General features: G+C 36.2%; 1 protein-coding gene across 1 annotated transcript in view; it reads right to left on the reverse strand.

Moving 5' to 3' along the window:
• The window catches only part of SGCD (sarcoglycan delta), a 202,020-nt gene extending 192,801 nt beyond the window's left edge, over positions 1-9,219 (reverse strand). Inside the window, exon 1 of the mRNA XM_070933852.1 lies at positions 9,071-9,219. The gene's annotated coding sequence lies outside the window, so the exon portion shown is untranslated. The remainder of the gene's footprint in view (positions 1-9,070) is intronic.
• Between the last annotated feature and the right edge of the window lie 1,276 nt (positions 9,220-10,495).

A 10,495-nucleotide genomic window follows, 5' to 3' on the forward strand; every position in this document is an offset into this window, starting at 1 on the left:
TCTTTTTAAATTATTTTCAGTTGTCTTAATTGCCATATAGGCCGAAATCCTAAATGCATGTGTATGCCTTTAAGTTGGTGTTGACTGCTGGTGATGGCCTGGACTGATATGGACTTCCTGGATTTGCAGGTTTTCTTGGCAATGTTTCTGGAAATGGTTTGGCATTGCCCTCTTCTTTTGAGGACTGGCTGACAGAGACTAACTGGCTGAAGTTCCCTCACCTGGCAAAGATACAGTTGGATGGAGAGATAGGTCTGGTTTGTGTTTTTTTGTGTGTCCATAGAAGTGTGGGAGGACAGGTTAAGAGAGCTCTCAGTGACCTTACCAAGAGCTTTCACTAAGAAGAATCATCAGTGGATGAAAAGCAAGGGTGGACCTGTCCTCCCATGCTTTTATGGACCACCCAAAACACACAATCTATACATGCCTCTCTGTTCAATTGTATCGTTACCAGGGACCCTCAACCAACAAAAATGCTAAAGAATTGGCAAAAAATCTTGGACAACTCATAGAGGGAAATAAATATTCCATCAACTCCCTGCTGTAGTGCCTTCAAAGAATCAAAGATGTGACAATAAATGAAGATGAAACTGTGATCTTATTTAATGTCACAACACTCTTTACATCCATAGACTTAGAATTAACCCAACAGGATCCAATCTGAGTTGGTCACTGGGATCAGAGGTTTATTCTTCCAAGCTTTTGGATTTGTGCTGGAGGGTTCTCCAGGAACTCTCCAGGATATGTGCTAAACAGTCCATGACAGCTCTACTACATAGTACATCTGCCCTAACCAAATATACCAAGATTGAAATACCCAGAATCATGGATCTCATCAGCCTTTGCCTAATCACATACTTTCAGTTTTGTGGACAAATATATCAACAAATCAAAAGAACCCCCACTGAATCACTGCTTTGCCTAGAATCTATAGCACTCCCACAGATCCAAAGTATGGATCTGATATGTAGATGATACCTTTGTCATAAAAAAAGAACCAACTAGAGAACACACGCAAAACATTTTCAAAGGAATAAAATTCATAATAGAAAAAGAAAACAACAACATGCTATCCTTCTTGGATATCCTCATCAGCAGAGGCAATGATGATGATGAAATTAGAAACATAAGTCTGTCATAAACTTACCTAGACTAACTCAGTGGTCCACTATCAAGGTAACACCCTAACCTTCCACAAGATAAACAGTGTAAGAACATGTAAGAATGCTACTTAAACAAGTACAAACACACTTCACCAACCCTGAACAGCAGAAAAAGGAAACCGATCATCTATACAACATCTTTCAAGAAAATGGATACCCATGCAACTTTGCTCACTCAACCCAATGAAGCACAGCCAATACAAGCTGTGAAAAGTATAATACTGCTATACATCAAAAACATATAAGAAACAACCAACAATTACAACCTCATGGCATCACTGTAGCACTCAAACCAACTAAAGCCCTGAAAAATATTCTAAGTAAATCAAAAGACCCACGAGACCCAGAAGAAAATACAAAGAACATACAGTATAAGGACTGTAACAGCCAGTATATGGGATAAACAGGCATCCATGAACACCAACCAGCAATAAGAAGACATGATAAAAACTCCTTAATTTCACAAGACATGGATACAAACTAACATCAAGATTATCACTAGACCAGCAATCAAGAAATAAACACTCCAGTCAAGGAACTATCAAACTCTGACATCAAGCTAACAACAAATAACATCCTAATGAAGGGACCAAGACCACTCTCACCAACACTGAGAAGGCAGGCCAGTAGTATATAAAATGAGAGCAAACCCAACTCCTTTCTAGCACTGATGATGTTACCTAGTTTGATAATGAAACGTCTGGAAAAAAAACAACCAAGTTCAGAGAACACCAAGGACCTCACATATAGAAGAGTCCTAACCAAAAATTTAGTGGACCATCTATTGCAATTGCTTGAACTCTGAATGAGACTTGAACATGTCACGCATTTCACCTGCTAGCCCTCCCAATCACAGCAAAGATCATTAACCAATGTTAAGATAAATAAAGTAATACATGTTACCATTGAAAGAAAGTATCCCATAAGGCAATAGGACCATCATCATTATATTATCTATTAAGTAACTGCTATTGTTGCCTGAAACATACTGCACATCAGGAAGCAATGGATGGGTTCCAATGTTACTATCCACTTATATAAATTCTTTCCCTGAGTACGATTTTGTACCTTCAAAGAACAGAGGGAACAGAATGAGGAGCGTCAGAGGGAATAGAGAACACCCTATTGTGTGAGTAAATATCCAGTTGTGCAACATTTAATAGAATAATGAATCTATTCTGCTGTTGTAGTGAGGTAGAAGTAAGATTAAAATACTGAAGAAACATCTGAAAATTAAAAACATATGAACCCCAATATCTGAAATGACACCCATTCATTCTTTCGATATATGACATGTGGAAATATATCATAGGTCCATAAATATAACAATATTTATAGACCTATAGTGGTTGGAAGAGGTGATGGAGCTTCTACTGAACAATATTAGGCTGCTTACATGAGAGCTAGATACCTTGAAGTAGAAGACAGAACTGAAAATATATTTGGCATATGCTCATTAGCAGGATTCTAAGCAAAAAACTGCAGTCTGTAGATGCTTAATGAGCACCTAGGCTATCAGTTAACTTAATCAAAATGTAAATGAAATAGAAAAGCTTATGTTTGTCCTTTATCTCTGATATCAGAAGGCATTTAGTTCTCAGATTGTAAATAATACAATCCCCATGCTCTATGCCAATAATACAATCACAACTAAACAATGAAAATTTCAAATAGGGTTAGTTCTAAATTAACAGTCTGAATTCTGCGTGCTTGTTGCCTCTTCTTCAGTCCAGACAGAGAAGTAAAATGCCATGACCAACTTAGGCAAAGAATCTGCAACACTTAACTTTATTTATAATCAGCCCAACGAAAGGAGGACAGCTTCAGGTCTGCTCTAAGCAATAGGAAAAAAAATGGCAAGATGCCACAGAGAGGCTGATTGAAGCTGTAATCTTTTACCCACTTAACTGGGAATAAGTCCATTCAACTCAGTGACTTTACTTCTAACCCTTTAGCAGTAAATCTCACTCTTTCTAACTTTTTATAATGTCTAAGGCCACAGTAGTAAGATTTATTCTGGTGGCAAATTGTAGGTTTCTGTCTTCTGAACCTGTGTGTGTGAAAAGGAATATTGGTGGTTATTTGATTAGGAAGTGTTAATTGCCTAAGAGTTGTGCTAATTGCAAGGCTTGTGCAAGGGCACTATTAGAAAGATAGAAAGAAAGAAAGACATAGTTTCTACACATGAAAGAGATGGCAGAATGTTATTAACATACCTGTTTTTTTGAACTTTTTCTTCATTGAAAAAAATATATCAGCACGTACAAGAGAAAACACTAAAGCAGAAAGAAGAATATAATATCCCACTATTTAGCAAGTAGAACCCTGAATCTATCTTATTTGGGGAGGGGTTGGTGGTGAAGGAAACTAAGGGTGGTTTTTTTTTCTTCTTTTTTTTTTTTAGATTCCACTTTCCCCCTGGAGTTATAATGACAGCTTGATATGCACAGGAAGAACCTTGTTTACTCCTACAGAAATATCACATGACAATTTGATGGGATGTAGGGGGTGAAAAGTGAATGCAAAATTAAAGTGATAAAATTGTGACAAGAACAAATGGACTGGAAAAATGCTCCCCTCCTTTTTAAAAAGAAGTTAACCGTATAGATATTTTAAACTACATGCAAGTCTACATAAATAAGATTCTTGAATTCCAAAGGGAGTGAAATTCAGCTTATGAATCTTGCTTATGAAGCTTATGAATTCAGAATAAGAATCTTGACTAAATAAGTCAAGCTCTGTTTTTCCTCTAATGGGAAAGCCTCTCAGGAAAATGGCTACAGGCAGGTATAGGATTCTTTACAGTTCATACAGTAGACTCTAAACCTAAGGTTGCCAGGTGTCCACTATTTGAGCAGACAGTCCGCTTTTTTCACATTATGTTCACTATTTTTTTTCACAAAATAGTGGACATTTTTTTTATTCAAAAGCTTTATGATGAAATTAAAATGTAATTTAATATTTTACATATTATTTGATGTTTTGAATTTTAAGTAAAGTTTTGAAGTGATTATTTTAATACGTGTTAAAATGTTTGTAAGAAAAAATATAATTTAATTGTAATTTTTTTAAAAAAATTTACTACTTAACCCCCCCTCCCCCCCGCTTGTCCGCTATTTTTTGGAAGCAGACCTGGCAACCCTATAACCATGTCATAAAAGAAACATGTTGCGCTATATGGAGTTTTCCCATAATTCTTGACCACATACAGAAATATTTTACTGCAGGAAAGTTTAGTGCAATGTGAAGTTAAAATATCTCTTTAAAAATATTATAATATTAAGTGGGCTACTCCAAATTTTATGTATTTGCTGCCTGAAAAGACAGATTGTAATGTAATCAGCAAGAAAACAATATATATGACTTTTCATATATTTATGTGCGGTTTTGATTTCTCTTCTGGGTATATTGTGTGAAAAGACACTTTTAAAAAAATTACTCACAGTCATTTTATTTAACAGATTAACAGAGTTGGAAGGGACCTTATAGGTCATCAAGCAGGAGACCCTACACAATTTCTGACAAATGGCAGTCCAATCTTTTCTTGAAAGCCTCCAGTGATGAAGCTCCCACAACTTCGGAAGGCAAACTGTTCCATTGGTTGATTGTTCTCACTGTCAGAAAGTTCCTCCTCATTTCTAGTTGAGTTTACACTTTGTATTTTTTATACAGGAAATATATTTTGCAGCAAAACACATAGTGTTTTAAAAGTGCCCTGCTGAATTTAAAGAAGGTCCTTCAAGTATCAAATATAGCCCTAATTGCCAGTTAAGTTTTATTTACTTCACAATTCGTAATATATTTTGATATCCATGTGCTATTTATTTTTGATTTAAAAAATACATAGACTACAGTCAGATGTATTCACCTTTGTATTCACCTTTGTATTTCATTTAAATATCTTTTTATATGAAACTGTCATCTCTCCCATAATTTCAATGAAAGATATCATAAATGAAAGAAACATCAGATTCTGTAATTCAGAATTATTACTTTTAATTCAAAAAGTATTTCTCAGGCGTCTTCTTTTATCAGCTTCTATTTTTTATTTGATTTCCTGTTCCAAGAGATTGAAATATTTTTTTCCTGACTGTAGAAACTGATGTTGGTGTTCAATGAATTGAGATTCTTAAGCTAAAAACAACAGTAACAAAAAAATGCAAGTACAAAATATACAATTTTTTCTTGGGATACTGTAGTTATCACCAAATCTGCTGAATACCCTTGTGTATCTCTAAAGGAAGGAGGGAGGGAGGGAGGGAGGGAAGAAAGAAAGGGAGGGAGGGAGGGAGGGAGGGATGGGGGAGGGAGGGAGGGAGGGAGTCTGCGTAAGAAGTCAAACCATGAAAATAGATCTGGTGACAAAATATTTCAGAAGTCATCAAAAAGAAATGGGGTGAGATGGGGTGTATTGATTGTTAAACTGACTGTGAGTAGTTCAATACCTCTGATTCAAGAGATCTGTCTGTTCACAGAGAAAATGAAGATTATTAAACTAAATTTGGTTTGTCCAATTCTGCCTAACTGGGTTTTATCGTGCACTACAGAAATGTGCATGTTTGAATTTTATTTATTTATTTATTTATTTATTTATTTATTTATTTATTTATTTATTTATTTATTTATTATATTTCTATACCGCCTTTCTCCTATAGGACTCAAGGCGGTGTACAGTCAAGAAAAATATAGACACACAAACATCATAAAATTGCTAATTAAAATTATTACTTAGTTTGGTCAATTAAATAAAACCCAGAATTAGATAACATTTAAAAAATCATTCACATGTTTGTATATTTAGCCCCGCCTGTTGGAACATCAGGGTCTTGAGGGCACGGCGGAAAGCACGGAGATCAGGGATATTCCGTATCTCCGGGGGCAGTTCATTCCAAAGGGTTGGAGCCCCCACAGAGAAGGCCCTCCCCCTGGGAGTCGCCAGTCGAAATTATTTGACTGACAGTACCCTGAGTAGTCCCTCCCTGTGAGAACGAACTGGTCGGTGGGAGGCTATTGGTGGCAAAATACGGTCTCATAGGTACCCAGGTCCTAAGCCATGGAGCGCTTTAAAGGTGATAACTAACACCTTGATTCGCACCCGGAAGACCACCGGGAGCCAGTACACTACAAAAATATTTTCATGTTTTACATTCTTATATGTAAGCACAAATGTGCACTCTAACGTGTTTGTGATAAGTGTAAGTGTGACATCATAGATATGGAACTGGCTGTAGTTTTCTATTATGTATACATTTGTAAACCTTCACTGTTTTGTAATACAATGTTAGGAAGTCTCCAACAGCACCAGCTGTCCCTTTAGGAATGGGGCCAGTGGAATGTTAATTCTCAACTCTGCCACGGACAACTCTTCTTGCTCTGCACACATAGACTAATAAGGTTGCAAGTGGAACAGAGTTCAGATGTTCTATTATATCCCACTTGAGGCACCACAATTGAAAAAAGGACAAACCAGAGTCAGTTCAGAAGAGGACTATCAGGATGGTAAGGGATCTGGAAGGCAAAGCTTATGAGGGTCTGGATAAGTTTAGCCTACAAAAAAGACAACCAAGGGAATATATTTATTTACTTACCTCCTAAATAAATTTATAAGGCTGCCCATCTCATATACACGACTTTGGGTGCTAATACAAGTAGTCCTTGACTTACAACAGTTCATTTAGTGACTGTTTAAAGTTATAATGGAACTGAAAAAGTGACCATTTTTTCACACTTATGACTGTTGCAGCATTTCCATGGTCACATGATCAAAATTTGGACACTTGACAATTGATTGATATTTATGATGGTTGCAGTGTCTTGGGGACTACAAGCAAAGTCAATGGGAAAGCCAGGTTTATTTAACAAGTGTGCTACTAATTTAACAGCTGCGATGTTTCACTTAACAACTATGGCAAGATTAGTAGTAAAACTCACTTAATAACTGTCTCACTTAGCAACATAGATTTGGAGCTAATTGTGGTTATGAGTCAAGGGCTACCTATAAATAAAATGGTATAAAAATAAGTAATAAAAAAAACAAAAATTAGAAACAACAAAAATAACATTTAACAGTAGCTGAATGCTCATGACATCACATCTTCAATATATAACTATGACCAAGAAACTGGCTCACAATACAACCAGGGCCCCAGTCCTAATAGCAAAGTCAGATTTTTAATACGCTCCAAAAGGCCAGCAGAGTCAAGGCAAATCTAATCTGGTATAGTTGCAATCTTTTACATAGAATTAAATTTAGGATTAGCAAACTGTTCTAGGAAGATATAAATATTCAAGTAATGCAACCAATAACAATACTAGAGTTTGATTATTTTTTATTAATAGGTAGATATTTAGTCATTGTCCTGAAATTATCTTGCTTTCTTTTCTTATGGATTATTGCTTGGGCCTGTTTAATTTCCAGCCCAGCCATCAAAACAATTTAAACAAACATGTTAGTTCTAGATACTCTGTAGAGTATTCTTTTTCCTCCACTTGATTTGATTGATGTATTTTGCTTAATTTATTTTATAGTCTGTATTATATTTTATAGTCTGATTATCCAGACCCCATATCTCTCATTTAAAATTAACCCATTAAATATACCCATTTTATGCCTTTATTTATATCTACAGGCGTTTTCTCTTTAACCCATTTTGTTAATAATAATTTCTTAATAGGATTTAAACTATTTTATGGAGTGATCACTTGTTTCTTTACTTCACCTAGTAATGTCTTTTTGCTAAAAGTTGACTGTAAAAACTCCTTTTCCTATACCTCTCTAGTTTTGGTTTTTCATTCTGCTCATATATCCTAAAGTATTAATATCAGCACAGTTCACACAGTTCTATAGCCCAGTTTAACTGCTGCCTATTAATGCATAAATATGGCTTCTGCTGCCCATATATTATTAATTCAGCTTTTTATTTTAATATGGCTTTGCCTCTTAAGACAAAGTAGGGCAAGCGATATGCTCAGAGCAGAAGCAAAATACATGTTGAACAGATCTGAGAAAAATAAACTTTTCTGCTACTGCGGTCTGAGTCCAGACAAACAAAAAAATGGAAGGGTGGTTTCAAAGTACTTCTCATGCTGTGCAACCACTTTTAAAGAAACAGCAAACAGGCCAGCTAAGGTTTAATGGTCACTGGTGAGGAAAGGCAATAAACTTTAATGCTCCAAAATAGGGCATGGAGTAACAAGACACACATTCACTTGTCATTTGCAGGAGAGAAGCCCGACTTTTAAAATATTGCCAAATATTTATTTGGCAAAACATCTCATGAAATGAAAAGTAGCAGGTGGTGTTGAATGGAGTAGCTTGGAGAAAAATAAAGTTTCTCCAAAACTTTCTTGAATTATAGGATACTGCAATTCTATTATAAATAATTGGATTATTTTGCCCCAATTCTGGGTAACCACAGAAAAATAAATAGGATTGTAGCCTTATTGCCTTGTGATTTACAAATGTACTTTTTTTACTTTAAAAAAAAAAATGCTCCAAACTACTCAGCCTTTGCCTCACAGTCTCTTTGTAAAGTAGCTGTATCTGAATATTGTAGCTGCATTGATAGCAATTTGTGAAAAATACTAGCTGATCCCATAACAGGCAGAATTGTCCAACTTTCTCTAGCTCATCCATAAACTTTAAAAACAGTGTTATGTACTGTTGGGTGGAAGGTTTGACAAATATGCATGCCCACTTAAAGAGAAAGCCTCCCCGCCCACCCTCTCTGCAAGAACTTCAGTAGAAGTTGGAAAGATAATCAGCCGATCCCTCTGTGAATGTAGTGGTAGATCTCCAACTTCTTTGTCCATTAAGTGAGTACCCCAATGGGTCCCTAATACTTGTAAAACAAAAGAGCAGCAATGCCCAAGAAAGCTGTATTAAGAAAGAACAAAAAGCCTCTTACCTCTTCTGAGGGGGGAGCCCAAAGAACACAACAAAATCCGGGATATGCCAAAAAGGGGGCAAGAGGGAAGATAACGTGTTGCTTTCAGAGGAGCACAAGGCCTACCCTGGGTTCAGAAGCTGCCCCTGTCAGATTTTCCAGCAGCAGAACCGTGGCCAAGTCCCTGCCCAGCCCGAAGAATTTCCTGAACAGCATTCCCCTTCTTTCTCTAACTGCTTTGAAACCACACTCTGTCTTTTACTTCAATGAGGCTTTGTCAGGCCAAGTTACAGCTACTGGTCTGGCTCCAGATAGCAATTGAAAACACATGTGTTTTGCATGAAAGCCTCCCCACATACTATCGTGCCTCTGCGCCAAACACAGGGGACTGGCATGTTTTGCATTTGGAAGGCTAAAGCCAATCATTTCTGCAACAACTGTATATGCTATTTTTATTTCAAGACTGCTCTACGCTTCTCCTTTATTTTAGCCTTGCAAAACCAAGAGAAACTTTTCTTAGTGTTAACTTCTTTCTCTGACCAAACCTGCAAAGAGAGATTCAGATTCTTATGCAGTCCACCACCTCCCTTTACCTAGCTTTCTCTTGTGTTTTAATTTCAATTGCGTAAAGCAAGGTTTATTTTTAGAAGCTCTAGGCTCTGCTCAGCACATTGCTGTGTATCCTAATCTTGACATGTAGCAATGTAAGCTGAATATACTAAAAATACTACAATTATGCCTGAGCACTTGGATTCTTCTGTCTCTCACAATAATTCCCAAAACAGCTTTTTTTAGATTGCCTGTAGGAAAGTTTTGGTTTAGCTTAAGTTATGGGAGAGATATATGCTTTATATTTTGTCAAATGGCTCTCCTTGATCTTTTTCAGTTTCCTATGATACCATAGATCTAGATTTGCTTTTTAAAAATACTTTATTTTTCTGTTACTTCAGATACCTATATAGATAATATACTGTACAGATCCCGCTCCTCTTCTCTCCTCTCCTCTCCTCTTCCCACCAGAAGGGGGGGAAAAAGCTCCTTACTTGAAAAATCCCAAGCAGATAATTATCCATTTTTTTAAAAAATACTCATTTTTCCCAGTGTGTTGTCATTCAGTGGATCCCTACATATTAGTCAGCCTCTAGATGGCTGGATGAAAGTGGTACTTATTTCATATTTATTCCACATGTATGGAATAAATACACATTCAAAGGAAATAGTGAATGGTACTATTTCTTACTCATTTTCTAAACTCTGCATGGCATTGCTTAATCTGATAGGAAGTAGTAGGACGGGGAACGTTTCTATGTCTTTTCACGCTGTCCAAAAATTTAGAAATTTTACAAAAATATTAAATCTAATGGAACTGTCCTGTTTACCTTATGAAGGAGAAGACCAGTTCTTCTAAATGAATCTTCCTGCAAACTTATATCTGTAGCAAATAAT

The sequence above is a fragment of the Pituophis catenifer genome, unplaced genomic scaffold, assembly GCF_029215685.1.
Source record: "Pituophis catenifer annectens isolate HBS135680 unplaced genomic scaffold, rPitCat1.0.hap2 SCAF_2, whole genome shotgun sequence".
Taxonomy (NCBI): Eukaryota; Metazoa; Chordata; class Lepidosauria; order Squamata; family Colubridae; genus Pituophis; species Pituophis catenifer.